The sequence below is a fragment of the Neovison vison genome, chromosome 2, assembly GCF_020171115.1.
Source record: "Neovison vison isolate M4711 chromosome 2, ASM_NN_V1, whole genome shotgun sequence".
Classification (NCBI taxonomy): Eukaryota; Metazoa; Chordata; class Mammalia; order Carnivora; family Mustelidae; genus Neogale; species Neogale vison.
Genome location: NC_058092.1, coordinates 204,142,426 through 204,167,261, shown reverse-complemented (window position 1 = coordinate 204,167,261; position 24,836 = coordinate 204,142,426). Strand labels below are relative to the sequence as shown.

General features: G+C 40.2%; 1 long non-coding RNA gene across 1 annotated transcript; it reads left to right on the top strand.

Moving 5' to 3' along the window:
• Window positions 1–6,315: 6,315 nt before the first annotated feature.
• Window positions 6,316–24,332, top strand: LOC122900915. The gene is made up of 3 exons (XR_006383333.1): window positions 6,316–6,468; window positions 15,422–15,547; window positions 24,176–24,332. It is a non-coding gene; the product is annotated as an uncharacterized LOC122900915 (long non-coding RNA).
• The last annotated feature ends 504 nt before the right edge of the window (window positions 24,333–24,836 follow it).

Genomic DNA, 24,836 nt, shown 5'->3' with positions numbered 1-24,836 from the left:
TCATTTCGTTCTTAAAGTCAGGTCTCAAAGATCTATGCAAGCAATAAGGATTTTACATACATCTTACCCCGGGTCAGGGCTCAGGGCTCTCTCATAGTGAGCCTGATTATTTACTCTTCTTTCTCTGAGGAGAATCAAAGGCATTTATTTCCACATCTTTTAGGAAACTTAACCATATGGTCCTTCCTTGCATCATGTAAGATGCCTGAGATACGTGCCCTCAGTGGGCTGAAACAGAAGTTTGGTTTGGTTTGGTTTCATCTGACATTATAGAATGTGAAGCTGGTCACATACATGAGGAGACTGTAATTTGGAAAAAGAGAGCAAAGGTTAGAAATCCTAGTTAGTCCTGAAAAATAAAAAGTGTGGTAGGAACCAAAAATTCATCTAAAGTTTGAGCAATGGTAAAGAGCACAGAAGCTGTGACGAACCCATAGAAAGCTCTGGCTTTGCCTGGCACTGTACACATCTGATCCCATACATTAAAGATGCATGACAATGACAAATAGATTTCTTTATCCCTTTTAATCAGAATTTGCTGAATATTATTTTCAGGAAAAAAATTAATCTGTTCTGTCTTTACCATGAATCACTTGCAAAATCTAAGTTAAACCATTTTTTAGATACTACATTCAAAAGAACACCGTAGTCTGTTATTTTACTATCATGATTCCTTTTAAAGAAATTACTTCTAAATCACAAACTCTATGCTAAGCAACTCTACCTCTGCAGTTTATTTAATGCATCAGACCTGAATCTTCTTTGAAAGCCTTGTGGATTTCAGCCCACAGCATCAATAACAACAACAAAAAGTGGGGATGTGCCTCTGGAATTGGCCCACATTTCAAGAAATGAGAGTTATAGTTACAGAAAGAAAGTAATGAGAATGAGAGCTCAGTTCTCTGTCCAATTGAAAGTAGAAAGATATATACAGAATTGTAGCATCTTCTAAGAAATATTTCTCCCCATTGTCAGATTCTGGCTTCTTCTATAATGGAGGCAATCACTATTATTTGATAGAAAATTGTATTTGTGATGATAAATGTCTTTTCAGATACCTAACACTTCTCAGCTTCTCTCAAGTTACTAATCCATCTCAATTTATTGCTTCATGTGATTTTAAAAATATAGTTAAATGTGATGTTAATGAATCCTAGTTTGACTATCTTGTATCTGATCTATGGAATGTCGCTTTTCTGAAACTGATTATAAATTAGGCATAAGTGCCTCTTTTGAAGTCACAGAAACTTTAAAACTCTCATATTTGATTAGTGGTAAGTGACAGGTTATATTTCACTAAATTGTACTGATTATTAAAAGGAATCAATCAACCTCCCTATTTTTCTTTTTGTATGGGTAGAGATTCTGAGAACTGGATTGCAATCCCCAGCCTGCGTTTCCACAGTGAACCATAATGTAGATAGATATGCCTAAGTACGATCCCCGGACCTTGCCCATATGGAGAGTCCCTCTGAGAAGCCCGCATAGGTGCCATTAAAGGATCAACATGGACTGCTTCCTAGTATACAACAGTGACCAACAATAAGCCCTTTCTACACTGGGAGGGAGATAGTTCAGATGCTACTAAACCAGAATTTATTCTATCCTGTACCAAAATGCAACAAGTTTAGACTCCCAACACACACACACACACACACACACACACACACACACACACACACACATCACTCATTATAAGTTACAGAATGTTCAGTGAAGGAAAGGAATGACATTTCCAGTGTAACTGGCAGCTACAGCTGGCTTGTTATAGAGCATGTGTTACAAGGCCAACCTTCCTCTTGTTCTTCTACCAAAGAATGGTATTCTCAATTCTCATGCAAGCTCTGTGAAGTCATAGATCTTACACAAATGGTTCTTTCTGATGGAACTAAAGAAATTGCCTAGCTGTGCCATCTCCAAAGATACCCTCTAGAATATCTGTCCTTTTCCTGTGTTTGTTAGGCCTTGGGTGCTTTTGTCATGTTGTATTTCTATTTGTGTGATTTTGGGGTGGGGGGATTTATTTCAAAGTTATACTAAAAACAGGAACAGAAATAGGAGGAGGCACAATCTCGGAGTCTATAGTGGGCTCTGATGATACTCTTGCACCTTCTCTGTGTGTCTGTCTTCCGCTTGCTTTGCCTCTAAATACTCCTACCTACGAGGGTTGCTCTGGAGAGAGGGAAGTAGTTGGGCCAGCCACAGATTAGCTGATGAGGAAGCACAAATTCTTAGCTCCTTTGCCTTGAAACAAAATATAAATCTGAGGCTTCACCTAAAATTGCAACCCTGCCTGGTGTCTCGCTCATTCCCCTACTGCTTCCCTACTCATTTTCTTCTTAATCACTTGCATTGAATTCCATGGCCAAGGTTCTGCTTTTGGGAGAAGCTACTTCAAGCAGGATCGGAAAACCTGATCTGAAACCTGGTTGGACTCATCAGCTTTGAGGCCTGGAAACCTATCATGTAACCACTAGGAACATCTGTTTCTTCCTCTGTTTAAAAAAAAAAAAAAAAAAATCCATCTCTCTTCTTAGTTTGCAGGGCTCTCATGAAAAAGAAACAAGGTAATATGTATGAAGTACTTAGCATGGACCCTTGTGTGTAGTAGGCACTCAGTAAATGTCAGCTGAATGTGAATATTTCCTGGCATGTCTTGGCTTCCACTATTTTAAAATCGACAGAATTTTTTTTAGTTTTCCCTTGCTCCTCTCCAGCTGGTATGCTACATTCGTATTTATTGCACAGAATTTGTGTATCTTTTTTTTTGAGTTACGCAGCTCTCATTCCCTTGTTTTCTCATTGTGCAAGGCTGACTAGGATAGAAGACAAGAGTCTATAGTCACAGGCCAGTGGCTTTGACCCCTGCATGGGGCTGGATTATGTGAATGGCTGTCATGACTCATGAGGAAACTTAGTATAAGATAACAAATAAACCAAAGATATCCCAAAGTTGCTTTTGTTTCAACAAAGTGATGGCTGTGTCTCCTTATAAAAATTGCAATGAAAATTTGGACAATTATTTAGGAATTCAAGACCAAGAAAAGCTAAAGGAATCTCAATTTATCTTTGATTTTCTCTAGTCCATGACTTTTATAGATTTTGTCGTTAAAAAAATATTTGTATAAGGCAATCCAATATAATCCTTGATACCTTCAGACCCTTTGTTCTGGGGGATAGCAAAAAATCCTTCCTTTATTTCTCGCGTTGGCTTGTGTTCTGAGCTTAGAGCCCTGAAAGTTAAAATATACTCTGTGAACGTTCAGGAAATTAGAGATACATTTTCCACTCTTTGAGGAGATGCATCTAACATAAAACATAGGCATCTAGCAACATTCAGTGGTTTGTGATCTTTTTAGCAATTTGCCCAGGCTCATTTGCATAATTGTCTTCCCTTTATTGCTGGAATAGCTAGGGACAAAATCAAAAGAAATAATTATTTAATATTCTCAGGTCATATAATTTGGAAGGACTTAAGACATCCTCGCAGCTTTGAAATGTCACAGTCCTTGAAATAATAATGTGTTTTGAATATGGGTTTTTAGCCTGTGTAGGGTTTGATGGAATTGATGTTTCTATTCTATTAAAAACACTCTTCCCTTTATGAATTTTATTAGCATGCATTATTCGAATGTTATTTTTATTTACCTTCAGCTGTTGACAGAGAGCATAAAAAAGGAAAGGTTTACGAGTATAAAATTGTATTTAAATTGTGATATAAACAGTAAGGAATAATGTTCCCCTTTGAAAAGATAAAAACTTTATATTTCAAAAAAAAATATCACAAGACCACATTACAGTGGCTAAGTGTCTTGCCTTTAGTGATGGGATCCAAAACAAATGACAGAAAACAAACATTTGAGGATTGGCCGTTATTGTTCTGGTTTGACCTCAATTTTTCACACAACACAAAATTGCTGGGCATCTGATTTGACCATTCTCCTCTACTGGCAAGGTAAATTTCCAAATCTTCTTAGGGAGCCAAAAGTAGCCCACCTGTTTGACCAAACGTCTGCCTCTCCAGACCTCATCACCATGGCCTTGATCATCCTAGTCTTTCTCTCATAAAGAGGTGGCAGACCTGAGTGATGAGACAAGGCACTAGTGACATTGTCCAGAGTCAGAATGAGCAGCGTGAACAGGGGAGAAGGGTCCGGCTTGCAGAAAACCCAAGTTTTGAATCTTCAGAGAGCAATCCGGGAATCTATAGCCAATTAAGAGAGCAATTTCTATCGACATTTTGATTGGAATTGAGAAATAATGACAGTGATGTCAGTGGTGAGTGAAATATGTCATAGTCTCTTCTGTGTGGTTTTGTTTGGAGCAGTGAGAATGACATTATTTCATAAAAGGGGCAAGGTCTTCAGAATTCAGACAGACTAGAGTTCAACTTGTACCTTTCTTCATTCCCTGTTGGATGACTGTGAGCAAATTATTTGGGTTCTCTGAGGGTTTTTATTAAGATTAAATGAGAAATATGTGAAGCTCTTAGCAGAGTAATACATGCTTTAGACTTAACAAATACACACATTGATGTAGTTGATTTTTTTCTCAGCCAGCTTTATTGGAGAGACTTTTCAATGTCATTGTGGAAAATGAAAAAGGTCATCCAGAATCAAATCTTGAATATGCCTCATTTTAACTTTTTCAGATATAAAATAAGTAGACCTTAGCTACACTAGGTGCTTTCATATACATAACCATCTTAAACTTGGAAGGGGAGGAAGGGGTGGGGACAATGATGGTTATGTTTAATGCACTAGTTAATAACTTACAATTCACTAACCCTGCCATACACTAATCATACATCCCAAGGTAGTTCCCCTTTATTCCAAACACCACGCACTTGTGTCCACACATGTACCCATGACTTATTTATTTTGTAACTGGAAGTTTGTATCTCTTGTTAAAAACCAAACCATGAGATTTCAAAGAAATGACATGTTTTTGTCATTACTCAAATACACACACACACACACACACACACACACACAGCCTCCATCATCCTATGCTGTAAGTGAAAAGGTTTGAGGACTACTTAAACAATGTTGAAAAACATAGGTCATAAATCTTAGTAGTCTCTCTTTTTCTTTTTTTCACTATTTCTTCTCTCCCTTTGATAACATAGGTCTTGCAACGGATTTCTGAAATGGGAGATTTCCTCTTCTTTCCCTCTTTTGTCACGGAGGAGGCTTTGGTCTGGAGTGTGCCGTGGAGGTCCAGTGCTCTCCTTGCCTTAATACAGAGGAGCTATTGAGGAAGACCTAGGTGCATCCTTCATTGAACCCCCCAAATTTTCTGGTTGGTAGGAAAGGTGGTTCTTTCTTCCCTTTTTCTAGCAGTGGACAGATGCCATACAGAAGGGAATAAATTGGCAGTCCAAAGTCTCATGATATTGCATGTAAATAAGCTATAGTCCTAGACTAACTGATCTTCTGGAGGTAGAAAACAGAACAAGGGGTGATGGGGAAGGTAGAATATGAAAGGGTAGACATGGAGAGTTGAGCAGGCTGCAATCCAGGAGTGGTCCCCATTGGGGAGGGGACAGCAAGCTGCCCTGTTGGGCAAGGAATGGAGACAGGTTGGAGAATGAGGATCCCGCTGAGCCTTTTTCCTCTTCTCACCAGCTGCAGACAACTGTGGTATTTATTGTAGCCTCCCGCCTCGAGAGAAGATATTGAGTTCCTGCCTCCCCAGTGAAGCTGACTCACCTATGAAACTTGGAATGGGCAACATTAGTTTTGAAAACAAAATCTTCTCCAGAGAGAAAAGGGATTTTCAAAGTTCATCCAATTCATCTTTACATTGTACAGGAGGAAAGCTTTGCTAGAAGATATCATGTAAACAAGTAGTGAAGTAGTGTGAGGAGACTCCCACCTGACAGAAAACACGTGAAGGGTTTTAAGGTTCTAGAGCCTGGGGAGCCTTCCACAAATCCTCCTCTTTTCCATATCCCTTTGAGAGAGAGGAAATGATATGAAAGGCCCAGGTATGTTGAGGATGGAGGGAGAAGCTGAGCCAAGAGATGGCTGTGATTACTTGAATTCATCTTTCTTTGCCTTGAAAAAGAAAATGGAGAGAGAGGGAGAGATGCTACAAGGGAAGCAAGTCTGGAAGGTTGTAACTGCTTGTCTTTCGAGATGGAAGACAGTCATGAGCTAAGGAATGTGGGTAGGCCCCTAAAGCTGGAAAAGGTGAGGAAACACACTCTCCCCTGGAGCCCTCAGAAGGAACGCAGCCCTGCCATACCTTGATTTTATCCCAGGGACACTCATTTTCAACTTCTGGTCTACAGAACTGGAAGAAAATGGGACACACAGTTGGACAAGTTAGAGCATCTTCATGGACCAAAGGCACTGAAGAGTTGGAGCCGGGACTGTTGAAGACGATTTAAATGCGTGGTGATCACCAGGACTGAGATGTCACCTCAAGACTGGTCGGTGTGCTGGTCAGAGTTCATGCTCTAAGGTCAGCTGCCCAGATCTGTCTGGGCTTTTTCCCACTTATTAACTATGCAACCCTGGGCACATTACCAAATCAATCTAAGACTCAGTTTTGTCTTTCTCAGTCTTTCTGAGAGAAAACCACCTCAGAGGAAGCAGCCCACACATTTAAATGCTGCTGCTGCTGGTGGTATGTGTGTATAGTGGTGGGGGAGTATTTAGGGAGGGGATAGGCTGTCGCAAGGGCACGGGGAGTGCCTGTGGCCTCACAGGAGACAGGTAGCTGATGGTCCTTGTCCCATAAATGTGCCCAGGAAGGAGTCACTATGGTGGGGCAGAATGAGGGCTTCAGGGCAGAAGGGCCATGTCTGATGATGGGTACACAGGGAGATGGCTTAGCTCCCAAGACACAATGCCTGTGTCAAGAGAAGAGGACACATGTTTCATCAGCCGTGTACATCAGGTAAGAGCTGGTCACTTAGTGGATAAGAACTTCTTAGTCAGAGGTCAATATGAACTGCAGGATAGCACAAACCCATACACCCAACAGCTACCTCTAAATTCCAAAGGATATGCAAGACTTGCCATTCTTCCCCATTCCATCTTGGAGATGGAGAGGATCTGGGATGAATACCTGAAAGACGAACAGAGCCTGGTACGGAGATGAACCTGGAATCCAAAGGGCATTGAACAAACAAGAGGAGACTAACCTAGCAGAGACTGATAAATTAAATTGTCAAGAGCATTCTTCCTACAACTCCCAGCCCTTTGGAAGGAAATCTTTCAGATTAAAAGTGTATTGGCAATTTTATATAATAGATATTGTGAGATATATATATGTATGTATGTATATACATACATATACATACACATACCTCTATATAATACATATATAGATATATAGATACATATAGATACATATAGATATATGTACCTATATACATATAGATACGTATCTATATATACATATAGATACATATATACACATATCTATATATATAGATATGTATGTTTATATGTGTATGTATATATATCACATAGCACATGCTCAGAATATATTTGTTGAATAAAGATTTCAGAGATTATGTAGGCTACTCTGTTTTCTTAAACCAAAAAACAAGTTAACAAGTAACAAGATATAAAAACATCATGTTCCATCCTCATATGCTGAGGTAACATCTGTAGTTGTATGTTTCTACATACACAGAATACATTCTTAAACTAAAGTTGAAAACGAAAAATACTGTACAACAACTGATTGAAAGCATTTCCAGTGGCCAAGTCAAAACATTTAATGTCAAAGAATTAAAGTCATATCTAGAAAACAGAGACCCAAACTTTAAACACACCTGAATCCTGCAACTATTTCGAGAAGACTGTAACATTCTGGCTTATATTTTCTGCTCCTTTTTTCAATTCTCTAATGTATTTACTTATTTATTTAATTTTTACTGAGAATTGATCAGAAGGAAGAAAATTTTGAGTTTTGGCACTGAATCTGAACAATGGGATAAAACCAATTTTAGGTGAAAGCAAAGGGAAAAAGTGGGTTTCATAAAATGGAGGTGATAATAACTTTTATATTTAATATGTTACCTGCAATCAACTGGCTCTTCCAATTTCTTTGCAAAGGATGAATAAATTTCATGCAATAATAACCTGAGGTTTTTAATATTTACACAAGATGCATAAAGTGATATTTTATGAAGATAAAATAAAAGTTGATAAAAGTTATATACACTATAAAATATCCAGTGGAAGAATTAATATTACAAACAAAAGTTTTCATGCATGCATGCGTGCACGTGCACACACACACACACACACAATAGAATAGTAGCTGAAGTTCTCATGCCATATGAAGATATTTCAATAAACTAAAGGAAATGACAGCTCTAGCAGTAGACTCCTATCTTGACCATTAACTTGTAAGAACATGATAAAAGAAAATGAAGCTCACAAATGGCATATTAATCTAGAATTGGTTGTGGGTTTGGTTGGTGTGTTTGTTTTTGCAAAATGTCATTTTCCCCTGGCACCAAGTAGGATGTCAGTCCCATCTCATGGCCATCTGGGCATGCAAAGCCAAAGAGCTACAAGTCAGCACATCCAAAAAATTGTCCGAATTCTTCCATTTTACTGAGGAACTTAATTTTACTATATTATCACTTAACTTTCTGCTCTAACAGTCTCCTATCTTAGGATTCAAATAAGATAGTGGACTTTTCTAAGGAGAAGACTGCTTCTCTTCACATATTTCAACTTTATCAACTCATTTGAAGGGTAATTTGGTTTCTTATCTCAAGTGATCCATCAGATCATGAACTGTTGACACTCTTTGCTGTCAAGTTATTTGGACTAGGTTAGCCATGGAGTCAGCTTATCAATGTAGAAACGTCAACTAACTGACAATTTTCCTCAATAAGTCCCCGAATGATCAATGTGCTACCCAACTGAGAAAATCTGTAAAAATACCTTGTCAGTTGCATAATTCTGTTGTGGCCATACGGGCAAGTGGAAACGATGGAGAGCATAACTTTGCACTTGAAGTTCCTTGCCTACTGCTGCACAGATTTTAGGCAGCCATCCAGTATCCTAAAAGCAACTGTGAACTAAACGCCTATAAGATCTATATGCCTACAGAAGATTTGTTTTTCCAAAGCTTCCTCTTGGGTTTCCTTTCTGTTGCCACTCTGTCCTTGTGTTCCCCCACATTTTTGACTATGAAAATAAGAACTTATGGCTGAAGTGTGAAAGACATGCTGCCTCATGACAACACAGTAACGTCCAAGGGACAGAAAACAGAACTCTGCAAGGCTGTCCAATAAGAATGTTCTACAGAATTTAGATGAACTTTTGATTTTGAGAATTAGAAGGGACTTTGATTTTGATTTTGAGATTTTGATTTTGATAAATTAGAGGGACTTCAGGAGTCCTAGGACCCCTCTTGAAAAGGAAACCCAGATCTCATTAATCCCTGCGTACTAGATGTGCCTGGACTTGAGTCACTCAAGAACTCACTTTTCCTGGAGACCATCCCATCTGGAGTCCATTCTCACTGTTAGGAAACTCTTCATGGACCCCAGGTGTTCTGGGTATCACCAGCCAACTGAGCGCGTAACTGTAGTGATATTAATCCCATGAAACTCCTACTTGGAAGACTCCCCATTGCTCCTTAGTTGAAAATGCTCTTACCCAGAGAGGAAGGTTGACCTTCCGCAAGTATTTCCAAGAATCCACCAAAGAACTTATGTACACAATACAAATGTTTCCTAGGTCTCAGAAGTTGTGGGATACAGGCAATCTCCCTTCAGATGTCCCCAGGTCATCACAATAAAGAAGGCTGTGTGATATCTCAGTATATAAACCAAACTACTGCCACCATTTCTGTCATGCTCCCAGTGCCACCTGGAGTCAAGGATGCCCTCCTCCAGATCACTAGACTCTCATTCTTTGTGTCTTGGTAAGAGCACTATGACCTTGTTTCTTGAAGGGCAGGTACCTCTCTCAGAGGGAGTTCCCTCAGTAGAGTCATTGAGATCTTACTGACATAGTTACATCTTTATGCCATCATCCCAAGGGCTGGAGGGCTAGAGGCTGGTTTTGCAGGATGTCAGTCACCAGAAGAAACCAGTGAAGACTTGCTTCTGGTCTTTCTACAAGGGGTACCTGTGTGAGTTATGGAAGGGCTGTCCATGGATACAGTGAAGATGCCTGGGTAGTGTGTGCTCCCGGAGATGTCAGGAGAATGTTTACACAAAGTTACAAAGTGTGAATGCTGACTCACCCAAGGAGGATATCCCAGGCCATCCAGGGAGAGCTCACCTGAGGCTGTCCTTTTGGCTGTGAATGGTGAGGAAATTTGGGTCACCTCTGGCTCTGAGGCAGTCTGTGCCTGGTGCTTGGTTGGGCAAATTCCAAACTCTTTTCCTCCAAACAGCTCACATCACAGATGGGCAGTCTGGGCCTGGGGAAACTGATTGTGAAGCAGGCTTCCTTCTGACAAACATGCCTCTTGATAGTGGGTCCCTTAGAGAGTGTGCAGGAGACTTCTCTGGTAGCTGCCCCTCTAAGCACTTTTAAAAACAAACCTGTAAGACCAACTACTGCATATTTTCATTCTGTATGTGATCAGTACATTTCTTTTTTTTTTAAAGATTTTATTTATTTTATTTATTTGACAGGGAGAGATCACGAGTAGGCAGAGAGGCAGGCAGAGAGAGAGAAGGAAGAAGGCTTTCTGCTGAGCAGAGAGCCCGATGCGGGACTCGATCCCGGACCCTGAGATCATGACCTGAGCCGAAGGTAGAGGCTTAACCCACTGAGCCACCCAGGCCCCGTGATCAGTACATTTCACTCTGTCTGCAGCCAGAGCACTCTCTGATCCTAGGACCTGCTATTCTCTCTGTCGACCTGATGGTTGCCCTTGGCAACCACTGTATGTGTATGTGTGTGTGCGTGCATGTGTGTGTGTGCATATATGTGCATTTTCCATTCAGCTTTCCTTCTTGGAAAGGATTTCAAGTCTCCTTCACACTTTTATATCTCTGCAAACCTTTATTCCAACCAAGTTATCCTTCTGACTACAAGAGTCTCTTTGTAACTACTCAAGATACTGTAAACTAGGCAAATGAGATTCTTTTCTTACTTTTAGGGGTCTGTCATTTTTAAATCTACTCAGTCAATGAGCATTTGTTTGGCACCTACTTATACCTCTCTATGCAGTAGGCCCATAGGTAATACAAAGATATAGAAGGTATGGTCCTTGCACTTGAGAAAACTATACTTGAAAGAAATGTTTAGATCCAGTATAGGAAAATATCTGATCAATTATCTGGGTCTTATTGGAAACAATACTTGGTTTCAAAGTAAAGCACTGTTTCCAAAGGAATAGTCTACTGGGGAGTTCTGGAGTGATCCAAAACATTCCGAGAAAGAGGCGTGACTTGAGTTCAGCCATGCAAGTTGGCTAGGGGTATGACCAAGTCTGGATCACATGGAAGACCACAGCAGGAAGAAAAAGTCAGTTTAGCAAAGGGGACTTGGTGAGGTGCCATCAGGGTCAGACAGGAGTAGGACAGGGAGTCTCCCTGATGCACACTGCTGGCAAAAGGAAGAGAGGATGAGTGGGCGTGGGGTCTGTTCACCCCAAATCCACTCCTTGCCCTTCCTCTGCTCTGCTTGGTCCCACTGTTCTCAGTCCCTTGCATCAGCTGGCTTCTGTGTCAGTTTAGCCAGTGATAGGAAAAGCAGGGGATTATGGAGCAGGAGAAAGAATGAATTCTAGTTGTTTTGTCCTCTACTTCACTGGTCCTGGGCATTGTCTCAGCGATGGTCATCTCTCCTTATGGCTCCAGCTCCTGCCAAGTAGGCCTGCTGTGGATTCTACCTGCCAGCTGGTGACTCCAGCCATTGGACGCCAGTAAGCCTGGTTCCCTCCTTTGTCCCCACCCTGCTCCTGTTGGGGTTGGCAGCGGCTTCTCACTGTGACTAATCTCGGAGAGAGCTTACTGCTCCCTGGGTAGCCTGTCAGCCTCATCACAGGTGACACCAAGTCACTCTGTTCACTGTTAAATACAGTGGGATTTTTTGTCCTGGTTGGGTCCCGACCTATGTAGAGGGTAAAAAGTGGGTAGAAAGTTTTATGAGGAAGCGTCAGTAGAACTTGCTGTTTGATCCAGGAGCTGAAGACAATGACTAATAAAATGTGACTCCGATATCATTGCAATCAATCACTTTCAGTGCCAGAAAGCCAACTTGGAAGATAGAGCAGCCAGTAAGAAATGAAGACTGCTATGGGCTTTTCACCAAGAAGCGACTGTGAGTCTTGGGCAAGTTTCAGACCATGTATCTCTAACAGGCCATCAGACTAATCATCTGAGTGGATTTGAGGGAGGGTTGGAGATATCATAGCTGATGTCACTGTAAATTATTCAAATAATGTAGGAAAAATCGCTCAGTTCTCAAAGTTCAGGTAAAACCAGAAGAGTAAGGATGAAGAGAAATGCCAGGAGACACAAGAGAGGAGAAGAAAAAACTCGTCTGTGCCAGAGACAATAACCCTAGACCAGAGGTGGCCCAACTACAGCCTACAGGCACATCCACTGGCTGCGTGTTTTCGTAAATAAGGTTTTAGGGGAACAGAGCTGCACCCACTCATTTTTGCATTGTCTGTGGCTGCTTTTGAGCCATAACAGCAGAGTTGACTAGTGGCAATAGGTAACCGTGTAGCCCTCAAAGCCTAAAACGTTTACCTTCTGACCCTTTACGGATGTTTGCCAATCGCGGTGCTAGTCCTCCATGTGAACATTAGTCCTCCTCGCATCTGTGCTCTCATGCTTCTTTTCCTGTGCAGCTTTTCACTTGATCTTAGCCAAAAGGCTGAGAAGCGATTCTATGCAGCATTTTTCTTTAATTTTTTTTTAAGATTTTTATTTATTTATTTAACAGGCAGAGATCACAAGTAGGCAGAGAGGCAGGCAGAGAGAGAGAGAGAGGAGAAAGCAGGCTCCCTGCTGAGCAGAGAGCCCGATGTGGGGCTCGATCCCAGGACCCTGGGATCATGGCCTGAGCCGAAGGCAGAGGCTTTAACCCACTGAGCAACACAGGCGCCCAGTTTTTTGTTTTTTGTTTTTGTTTTTTTGTTTTGTTTTAAGATTTTATTCATTTATTTGACAGAGAGACAGCGATCACAAGCAGGCAGAGAGGCAGGCAAGAGGGTGGAGGGAAGCAGGCTCTCTGCCAAGCAGAGAGCCCACTGTGGGGCTCAATCCCAGGACCCTGAGATCATGACCTGAGACAGGGGCAGAGGTTTAAACCACTGAGCCACCCAGGGGTTGCACTGCACCTCTGTGCAGCTTTTCTAGCACCAATTACCGTGTCACCTAATCACTGCAGAGACTGTGTTTTGCCATAACCATGTCCCCACTGGATTATAGCAGATTCCCCTATGTCCACTGGCTTCCATCTAGCCCCTGTGCAAATCTGCCAGAATGATCTTTTAAAAACACAAGTCAGGCTATTCCAATGTTCAGTGACCACCAGGAACTTCTATCTATTTATGTTCAAACTGCAATGCTTTACCAAGGTCTTGAGGCCCCTGCCTCCATCCTGACCCCGTGTCCTACCCAGTCCTGCTGCAGCCACACTGCTCACTTAGGGTGCCCCCAAACAGGCCAAACTTGCTCTCTCTGGGCTTTTGAAATTGCTTCCCCCCACCATGGAAACCGCCTCCCCCAGATCCTCACAGCTGGCCACTCCCTGATATTCAGATCTCAGCACAGATGTCACTCTCCCAGGGAAGCTGCTCTAGTAATACTACCCTCCCTACTTGTTCTGTATTAATTCCCCTGTTTTATTTTGTTCGTAGCACTTACAGCCAGCTGAGATCATCTTGTTTATTTGTTTACTTGTACTTATTCATTCACTTTTTCCTACAATACAAGCCTTCCAAAGTGAGGGCTTGTCCCCCAGATTCATGATTGCATTCCCCATGGTCAGAGTAACTCCTAGCACCTGGGTGCTCAATAAAAATTTGTTGAATACATAAATTAAGGAACTGCATAACAAATATTGATTTATTTGTATTTTGCCTTAACCAAACTTCAAGCTCTTACAGACCAAGGATCATACAATTGTTATATCCTTAGTACAAAATATGGTGCCTGGAATTCGTTACCACATTTGATAAATGTTTGTTGAACAAATAACAGCTTTTGAGGGAATACCCAAAGACAGTGACAATGCATACAACCAGAGAGAACTGATGTTTTGTCCTATAAATATGCAAACAACAATTGAATTAGTTTGAATACTAAGGTATTCTTAGGAGATGACAGATACTGATAGCGTTGAACTTTACAAGTTTTGAAAGATTTCAGATAATGGTCACGGTTCCGATTTACCTAATTGGCCAATTATTTTTGCCTTCAACTGACAGCAAATGTCCGCCTACATCTTTGGTTTATTTGTGATAGTATGTGTTCCTCCATTGGTAAAGCCTACAGATTCTCCCTGTCGGTAAGAGACAAGATTACAAATCTGGCATCTTCACAAGCCGTGCATTTCAGACCCAATCGTGGAGTTAGACATCTGACAGTATTGCTATGAAGCAAAAGAAGAAAAGAGTCTATTTCACTCTAACTTCTCTTTGATGACACTAATCATGTGTGCTTTTGTTAGCTCAGGTTTGGTTCCAAATGAATAGAGAATAGACAGCTGAATGTCATACTCCTTTTCTTTCTAAGGTAATTTACCCCCTGAAGAAAGAGAAAAATCAGTATTTGCAGGTGCAAATCCATTCAAAGTCAGCTCTCCCAAATCCAAGCGTCATAAGTGAAGATGCAGTGCCTTGAGGTCCAGAGCCCAGTGACTGAAGCTAATTACTAGCGAACAAAGAAACTGGGGCTACCATAAGAGAACCTTCAGAAGAGCCTGCTTTATGTCTGTCCCCACCCGTGTGCATCTAGATGTAGGGCAGTTCCACGCCAGTACTCCGTATAGTCAGAGAGCGGGCAACTATGTCATCTGGGAGGCAGCTGCCAAGCCTGGCAGGATTCCTTCTCTTTGTGGGGTCATGGCATTCCAGCATCTGCTCCTCAGCTTTGCAGGTTCAGAAAATGGAATATGTCAGTGTGCTTGTACTTGATTAATCCCTGGAATTTACAAGAGACTGATGTATGAAACCGAGTGCCAATTTAGCAATTTACGCTAAGAAATGCAACTGCCAAGAGGTTCAGAATGTTTATGTCAGCAAGAGAAGACAGCCTCCTAACAACACAAGGAGGAACTTCACAATCACAGGGTGACTGGGTAAGTGCAGACTGGGAGCAGGAGGACAAAGTTGTCTGACCTTTATAACTGCCATCATGGGATCTGACTTTGAAATTTACCTGCCTAGGAAGATGGGACACTTGGATCCTCTGGCCAGTGCTGGAAACCCATTGACGGTTCTTGCTCACTGTCCTTTGTTTTTCTAGATTCCTTGCTGGACACCTACACATCCTCGCCTCACGTGCATTCATGCTGCTGAATAGGTTATATCTCTTTTTTGACATTTGGCGAGTCTTCATGGCTAACAGTGATGAGCTAATGATTATCGAGAGGTAATAAATGTTAGACATATGCTAACAGCTCTACTGTCAATTCTGTTCAAATGCATATTTTGAAAACCCAAACTTGTTCCAAAACAATTGCTATATTAGCGAACCATTTGAAAATAACATCAATTTCACTTATTTAAAAAAGATTTTATTTATTTATCTGACAGACAGAGATCACAAGTAGGCAGAGAGATAGGCAGAGAGAGAGGAGAAGCAGGCTTCCCGCCGAGCAGAGAGCCCAATGTGGGGCTTGATCCCAGGACCCTGAGATCACGAAATGAGCTGAAGGCAGAGACTTAACCCGCTGAGCTACTACCTAGGTGACCCTCAATTTCACTTTTTTATGCACAGTTTTCTCTGGAAGAAATACTAGGTGAAACCAAAGAACTCTGCTCAGCTGAAACCACTTAAGAACACCTGCCGAGCGTCCATGCACATGCTTCAGATGTCTACCAACTGTCTTGGTTCCCCACCTGTCATGGGGCATCTCCTCTACGCCCAGCGTCACCATACGTCATCTGACTTCAGAACCCGCACCCATCCACCACTCCATAATTGCTCGCAAGTTGCAACCCTTGCCAACACCCGATCTCACACACAAAGCCCGGGTCCTTTTTCTAATACGAAGCCACATTTACTGTAATGTTCATATATTCACCATAAATCATGTAAAATTGCATTGCCATTTTCGTTAAGGTCTTATTCTTTGTTTTAATGTGTGTCATCGATGGCTTGGTGTTATGCCTCAACCTCACTTTTTCCATGAGCCCTGTGGTTTTTATTGTGCAATTTTGCATGGCACAGTGGTTTTTAGAAATGCCTATGTTGCGTTACAGCAGAATTGCCTGTACCTTATGATCTTATTTAATCTTACAAATATGAGGAAATTGAGATTTAAGGAGTTTGAGTAATTTACCCCACAACAAAGAGCTGCGAAGTGGTCATGTGAAGATTTGAACCCTGCTCCACCATGGTATGAAAGCCTTAGGCTCCTGATTTGATATAGGAGCCTGTCTTTTAAGATGACTTTCCCCAAGAGCCAATAACAGCTCTCCTTTACTCAGTATAGTGTTGTAGTCAGTGGTATGCCCTCCAGAGCATTACTGCCTGGGTTCAGATCTGGCTTCTGTCGCTTATGACCTGGGTAACAGTGGGCAAGTTATGTCAGAGGATGTGTTGTTGCACAGTGGCCCAAGAATCTCTCCTTTTGTAGCTCACCCTTTGCAATACAATTTGCCATCAACAGGAACATTTTATTTTCCTCACACCTTGACTCTGGGATGGCCCTGCGACCTGACCTAATGAACAAAGTAGAGTGGAGATGACACCAGACCCATCCTGAGGTCAGGCCTCGGGAGCCCTTGAATGCTCTACTCATTCTCCTAGAATGCTACACAAGTCCAGAGCCTACTAGATACTGAGAGACCACATGGCTCTGCTACCCCAGTGTCCCCTGATGACAATGAATGAATGCCAGAAATATGAGTGAGGCCATCATAGACTCCCCAGACAGCAATGAGCCAACAGCAAATTTCAGATGCGTGAATGAGGCCAGTAAATCAGGTGAGCCAGACCCAAATCAGCAGAGTCATTATTTTATACTACCATATTTGAGTTTATTTGAAAAAAAAAAGCCACCTGATGCATTTAACTTATCTATACATCAGCTGTCTAGAATGTAAAGTGGGAAACATCATCGAGCTGTGAGAATTGAATGAGTTAAGTCAATCTAGAAATACTTAGAATAATACCTTGTAAGCCCTGCTCTGGTTATCCTGTATAACAAAAATAATGGCATAAAGCAACAATGATTTAACATTATTATTTCTCAAAGTTCTGAGGGTTGACTGTGCTCTTGGGTTGTTCATCCTTGGACTCTCACATACAGGTGCAGACAGTGATTAGGACATCAGTCATCTGGAAACTTCTTCACTCATAGGGTACCTGGGCTAGAAGATTCAAAAGTTGTGGACTGTACCAACTAGAGTTCAGACATCTTTCTCTAACATCCATCTATCTATCTGTATCTATCTATCTATCTTTCTGTCTCCTTCTCTCAGATCTCTCCAAATGGTGCCCTTGCATGAGCTAGACATCTAATTTGGCAGCTGAAGAATCTCAGAGTGGGACCCCCAAGAGAGGGAAACTGCATGGCCTTTTCCATTATGTACTCAGAAGCCTTCAAGTGTCACGTTGCCACCTTCTATTCATCAAGATAATTACAAAGCCCTGTCCCAGTTTGAGAGGAAGGGACATACACTCCATGTCTTCATGGCAGAGGAATTAGAGAATTTGCAGATGTCTTAAAAACACTCTGATCACACCCATAATCATATCATTCTCACAGCTACCCTAATAAGATGGGTAACAACAGGATATCCATTTTCTTTATTATTTGTAGATCTATTTTTTTGACAGTTTTAGGTTCCCAGCAAAATTGAGAGGAAAGTATAGAGATTGCCCATAAACCATCTACCCCAGAGCCTCCCCCGTCATCGACACCCCTCACCCCACCAGAGTGCTGTATTGTTACAGTTGGTGAGGAACACTGACAAGGGACAGCAGGGTATCCATTTTCAACACAAGAGAAACTTGGCCTCAGAGACCATAAAATTTAGATACAAAACTAGAACTACCCAGTATCTAAAATACCAAAGCAGGGGCGCCTGGTTGGCTCAGTCAGTGGGTTAAAGCCTCTGCCTTCAGCTCAGGTCATGATCTCAGGTCCTGGGATAGAGCCCTGCATTGGGGGGGGGGGTCTCTGCTCAGCAGGAAGCCTGCTTCCCCTCCTCTCTCTCTGACTACTTGTGATCTCTGTCTGTCAAATAAATAAAATGTTTTTGAAAAGTTAATAAATAAAAAACCAAAGCAGAGGAGGGGAGGCAGAAATCAAGGGGAGGAAATTAACTTAAGCTACCCTGACTAACCCAGAAATTGGTACTGAAAGTGGGGTGTCCCCTAATAAAACCCAAACATGTGGAAACTCACACTGGAACAAAATCTCCCTCAGGCTTTGTTCTGAATGACTAAGATGAACAGAAAATGTGGCATGAAAAGAAATAAGTGTTTTTAGTGTAAACTGCTCACATTTGTTTTCTTTTCTTTTCTCCTTTCTTTCTTTTTTTTTTTTTTGGTTAACTCAGTATAATCTAGTCTATCTTGGTTAATACACTATGTGCTCTGAAATGTTAAGGAAGAAAACTATGTCTGTTCTTGGAGTAAATTAATATGTATGAGGGAGTTGTATCAGCTATCAACTGATGTGTAATAAACCACTCCAGATCTTAGTAGAATGGTTATATATAGGAGCCTTCTGGAGTACTGGAAATGTGTGTTGGGGAAGTAGTCACATCAGTGTAAAGATATAAATAGATGCAGAAAAATACATATACAAAAATAAATCAGGATGAACTCGAAGATTTACTTTGTGTATAAATAGAAAATAAAAATAGAAAAAGAACACAATAAAAATAGAAAATGGAAAAAGAAACAAAATAGAAACACAATAGCATAAAATAGAATCATATAATTAAGAAAATAAGTGGAAATGAAGTAAAATAGAATAATAACTACCATAAAATAGAAAAAGAGACTAACAATCTAAGTTGACAGGACATCTCAACATGGAGGAGAGGAGAAAGGAAGTAAATTTATTCTTGCTCTAATTATTAGCATTGCCAGAAAAATATGATTAAATATGTGTATTAAAAATTTAAGAATAAGATCGCCTGGCTGGCTCAATCAGTTAAGCGTCTGCTTTCAGCTCAGGTTATTATGTTCCCGGGATCCTGGCATCAGAGCCCTGTGTCAGGCTTTCTGCTCAGCTCGAGCCTGCTTCTCCCTCTCCTCCCTTCCTGGGCTCACGCTTACTATCTCTGTTGCTATCTCTCTCTCTTTCTCAAATAAATAAACAAAATCTTTAAAAAATTTTAAGAATAAAGTACTTTTTCAAGTAAAGTAAGTAAAGAGTTCATAAATTGAAAGCAAAAAGGGCTAATCATATGGGAGGAGTTATAAATTTTGCTATGTTAAAGTGGAAGATTCTGTTCAGCAAGACATAAAACTGAAGAATAAACTTGCAATACATATATCCACATGTAACTCATATGTAGAATATCCTTAGATATTCTACATATCATAAGCATAAGCAAAGAGGCAGATAACATGATAGAAAAATTAGCAAAGAAGTCACACAAGAGGATATCCAAATGACTAGTGAAGTTGAAAAAGTCTTCAAGTTCATAGCCATCAAGGCAATGAAAATTCCCACTCCAAAGTGATATTATTATACCCTCACCACAGTGACTAAAATGGAAAAAGATGGAAATAAAGTTTTGGCGAAGATGTGTAACAACTGAAACTTTCCTACACAAACTGAGGATTCTGAGGAGTATACCATGGTCCACCCATTCTGGAAAACTGGTGGTAAAACAGTTCTACTAAACCTACCAGAAGCCCACTAAAGTTGGACATACACGGACTGTGTGACACTTGATTTCCATGCCGAGATGCACTCCCCAAGTTGAAATGCATCATGTGCTCACTCTAAGACAGGTTCAAGCAGGTTCATGGCATCATTATTTATAAAGGCAAAAAACACCTCAGAAGGATGGTGAATAGTCAACAGTAAACTGGATAGCTAACCTGCAGAGATGTTCAGGGAAATACTGCATGCTCTATGTTGCACAGCAATGAGGATGAACAAATTATGGCTGCATGAAATACCATGTGTAAATGTCAGAAGCAGTATGTTAAGCAAAAGAAGCCAAATACAAAAGTATGATTGGATTTACATAGAATTCACAAATCAGCAAAACTAATCTCGGGTCTTGAAAGTGAGAACAAAGTTCCCCAGGCAGAGGGATAGTCACCAGGAAGGATCTCTGGAGAGGAAATGTGGGTTGTTCATTGTTCATGCCTTGATCTGGGTTCTGGTAACACACAGGCATTCAACTCATGAAAATTTATTTGCACATTTTTTTAAGAGAATATTTATTAGAGAAGGAGTGTGCATGAGCGAGGAGAGGGGCAAAGGGAGAGAATCTCAAGCAGACGCCTCTTGAGCGTGGAGCCGGACAAGGAGTTCAGTCCTAGGACCCTGAGATCATAGCCTGAGCCAAAATCGAGTCTCATACTTAACCGACTGAGCCACCTAGGTGCTCCTGCACTGTTTTCCATATGTAAATGATAATTGAATACAAAGTTTATTTTTTTAATTAAAAAATCAGTGGGACATTTAAAAAAAAAAAGTGAAGAGAATCAGTGGAGAAATGGAATAGGGGATAAAATTTCCAAACCACTAAAGGAAAAATTGCTCAAAGAGAAAACAAACAGAACACAGAAAAGTGAAAAAGAAAAATAAGAAATCATAATAAGTAGATAACAAAGAATAAGAAATATATAATAAAATTAAGGCCAAATATACTAGAAATTATAATAAAGGTGATTGAATAAAAATCTTCTATGAAAGACAAAGTACTCGAAGAATCTGATGAAATAAATCTGTCTACCTTTAGGCTGTCCACAAGAGACCTAGGAGAGTGGCACAGAAAGCTTGAAAATAAAGGAAGGGAAAACAATATTGTGAATCAACACCACTGAAAGGCAGGCAAATACAGCAATTTTAATTTCTGACAAAATTAACTGGGAGGCAAAACAAAACAAAAACCTTCAAAAAGAGAAAGAAGAGTATTTATTATTGATCGTAAAGTGTAATCCACCAGAAATTTAACAGTTGTGAGCCTTTATATACTTAACAACACAGTTTCAAAACTGAGATAAAGACAAGCAAAATTTGACAAATCCACAATCACTGTGGGAGATTTTTACACAGAAAATCAAAGTGAAAAACAAACAAAAAAAGCTCTAATACCTTTGATTAACAGTCACCAAACTTGATTAGAAAGAGAAAACGCTTCAGAAAATACAGATTATTCTCAAGTATGTAAGGCAGCTTGACAGAAAAATTCACCAGTTAGTGGTCTAGGAAGAAAATCTCCATACATTCTAAACCAGTAGTCATTCAGGCCATCTTTCTGACAATAATGCAATCAACATAGAAATCAAAAAGAAAAGGATTTTGGGAAAAGCCCACCTAATATGAATACATATGTTGGATATTTAAGAATGCCTCACATTGTACAGCTTTACTATTTATTGAAATCCATTTCATAGATAAGCCCACTTGCTTCTACTCATTATCTCCTCCCCAATTCACAGTTGAGAGACTGCAAACAAAACCCACAATTTGTGCAAGTCACAGGACAAGTATGTATTACAGCTGAAATTAAATCTTATTTCCGCTGGTGTACTAAATCTCGCTTCTTCCCACAAAGGCCTCCAGATGTGTCAGAGTTGCCAAATCCCTGTGAATTTAGGGTGTATATGCCTCAAAACCACCGTCTTTTTTGAAATCTACATTTAGACACCAATTTCTACTTGCTTCTTTTATTAAAAGTAAAAGTGAATTTCACAAAATTACTGAGCAAACCCCAAGTACAGTTATTAAACCTTTATACTTTTATAACCAAAGATTCTTCAAAACCATGACCACTTTTACGTTTTCAGTGAAAATTTTGTCCACAGAAAGCAATGTTATATCTAAGCAATCACATTATTTTTAATATTTGTCATATCTTTTCATTTTTCTACATTTCCAAGTTCTATTCTAGTGTCAAAAACTCATTATTCTATTTCCCTGTTCCTCCCACTCCCACCTAGGGGTTCTTTGTATTAAAGTTACTTTCCAGGGCACCTGGGTGTCTCAGTCAGTTAAATGTCTGCCTTCAGCTCAGGTCATGATCCCAGAGTCCTGGGATGGAATCCTGTATTGAGTTCCTTGCTTGGCAGTCTGCTTCTCTCTCTCCTTGTACCCCTCCTGCTTGTTTGTGCTCTCTCGCACTCTCAAAAAAAAAAAAAAAAAAGATACTTTCCAAGCTGTGGAGAGTGTCTATCATTTTAGACACTTTGAGGAATTTCCTTCTACATACCTGCTTGCCTTCAGAAGGCAGCTTAAAGGCTTTGCAAATAGCCAGTGACCATGACCTCTTCTATTTAGTCTCAAAAGTGCAAGTCCTGCATTAGTCTCTATTTTTATACCAAAGCAACCTACTCTTTTTGGGCTTTCTTTTCTCATTTTTCTTTTATTATCTTTTGTTTTTTGTCCCTCATTATTATTTTTTTTAATTTTCCCTAACCCTTTTTTCAGTACACTTCTCCAACTCCACATTCATCTGGACAAGAAATGGAAAGTAATTGGGGTTTTGAGGGGCAAGGAGAAAAAGGAAAAGATAAGAAACAAGAAAAGGTGATTACTGTAATAAAATAGAGAAAATAGGTAATGTGAAGCGAGAAGAGTGGAAAATGGGGTTTTGTATGGATTTTTTTAAAAAGATTATTTATTTATTTAAGAGAGAGTGAGAGAGAGCGAGCAAGCCTGAGCAGCAGGTGGAGCAGCAGAGTGAGAGGGAGCAGGCTCCCCACTGAGCAGGGAGCTCCATGTGGGACTCGATCCCAGGACTCTGAGATCATGACCTGAGCCAAAGGCAGGCTTTCAACCAACTGAGGCACCCAGGCCCTGTTTTGGATTTTACTGTGCTGAATGGGAAGAGAACATATGAAAGAAAAATGAAAGAATCAAAGTGAGAGTAAAGAGAGCAGAAGAGCGAAATGGGGTTAGGATCTATTTGGTGGCTTGGTCATCAATTAAGTTTCTAAACTGTTGCTACTGGACAAACTGCTGGCCTTGCAAGATGGTGCCCATAGAAAATGCTTATACTCCGGCACATAACAACTTATAACTTCTCACTGCATTTGTTACTCGCTGAAAGTAGAGTGTCTGATTCTGCTTACTTTAATAGAAACAGCTTTGACACAAATGAACAGTAGATTTGATTGGGAAAGCAACCAAAACAACCACTCATTTTCATCTCACATGCAAATCTTAGCACTTCACTGACAAAACCATACTGGTTTATAATAATTTTCCCAACTAATGTAGCATACATCAGAAACAATATTCCTCTATGAAGCATATCAACACAGCTTTCTCATGCTGGAAAATACCTGCCTACACACCTTCTTCTTTTGCTTCCTGTATTTTTGAAGTGGCTAGTGTATGCATACTTTGGTGTTCCACTCTAAAAAACATCTCAAACACAAAGTTAAATGAAACAGGCTTATTTTGTGTACCCCTACTTTAATTGTAGTTTTAGGGAAACAAATAAATCACAATGTAATCTGATTTCTAATTATAGTGGACCGATATTGTTTTTATCTGCCAGGCACCTTATATTTTCTGGCAACAACCCCCTGCCTTCTGCTTTGGAAAAATTGTCTCTCCAGAACGCTTTTCTCCTTTGTTTACCTTCATTCTCTGCAGGGAAGGACACTGACCTAGACATCATGAGTTTGTTCCTCTTTGTCCTCCCTTCAGTATACACACTTGAAGTGTCATTAAAGTAATCACATATGTCATTTTATGTTATTTGAGAGTTCATGTTTAACTTGATTTTCTATTATAAACCTCGTAATTTTTTTGTTCAATGTCTTAACACCGTACTTTTTTAAACAACCAACCATGTGTGAATTGACAATAGCAGAAAGTTAATCTTTTTTCTCTAATTCTTATAGATGCTGTACAACTTAAAGACACCTGCTTCCACCCAAAGAAGGTAACTCTATACTAATAATAGCACATTCCTGCATGAATTTGCCTGGGGGTAGAAGGCATTTGTGAATTAGGGGCCCAAAGTAACAGAAGTATTACCAACAGGAATGAGAACAGAAACAACAGGTGAGCTATGTATTCGGTTTTTGTTACATTGAACCATATACTTTGTATATATTGTGTATGTGTTGTTTTATTGAACTAGCAGGGTAGTTAGAGTTTAATGATAATGGTTTTCAAAACAATCTTTGACAATTAAAACATTTGGGCATTCTATTTCAACAAGTTCTTTTCATAGGCAACAATCTTGAGTAGGTGGAAGGATTTTTTACATCACTTAGTTATTTACCCAGAAAATTGCCTAACAGCCATGTGACTGGGTGTATCCACAAGCAGTCATTGAATCCCAGAATTTACAAATGTAACTGTGTACCAAGTCATCTGTGGAATTACCAAACACACACACACACACACACACATCACACATACTTATATATATGTTTTTATAAATTTATATATTTCCAGATCTTCACCCACCCCTTTATTTTTAACAAGTTCCATGTGTGGTTCTGAGAGACATCTGGCTTGAGAATCACTGGTTTAGTCCATCTCTTTCCAATTTGT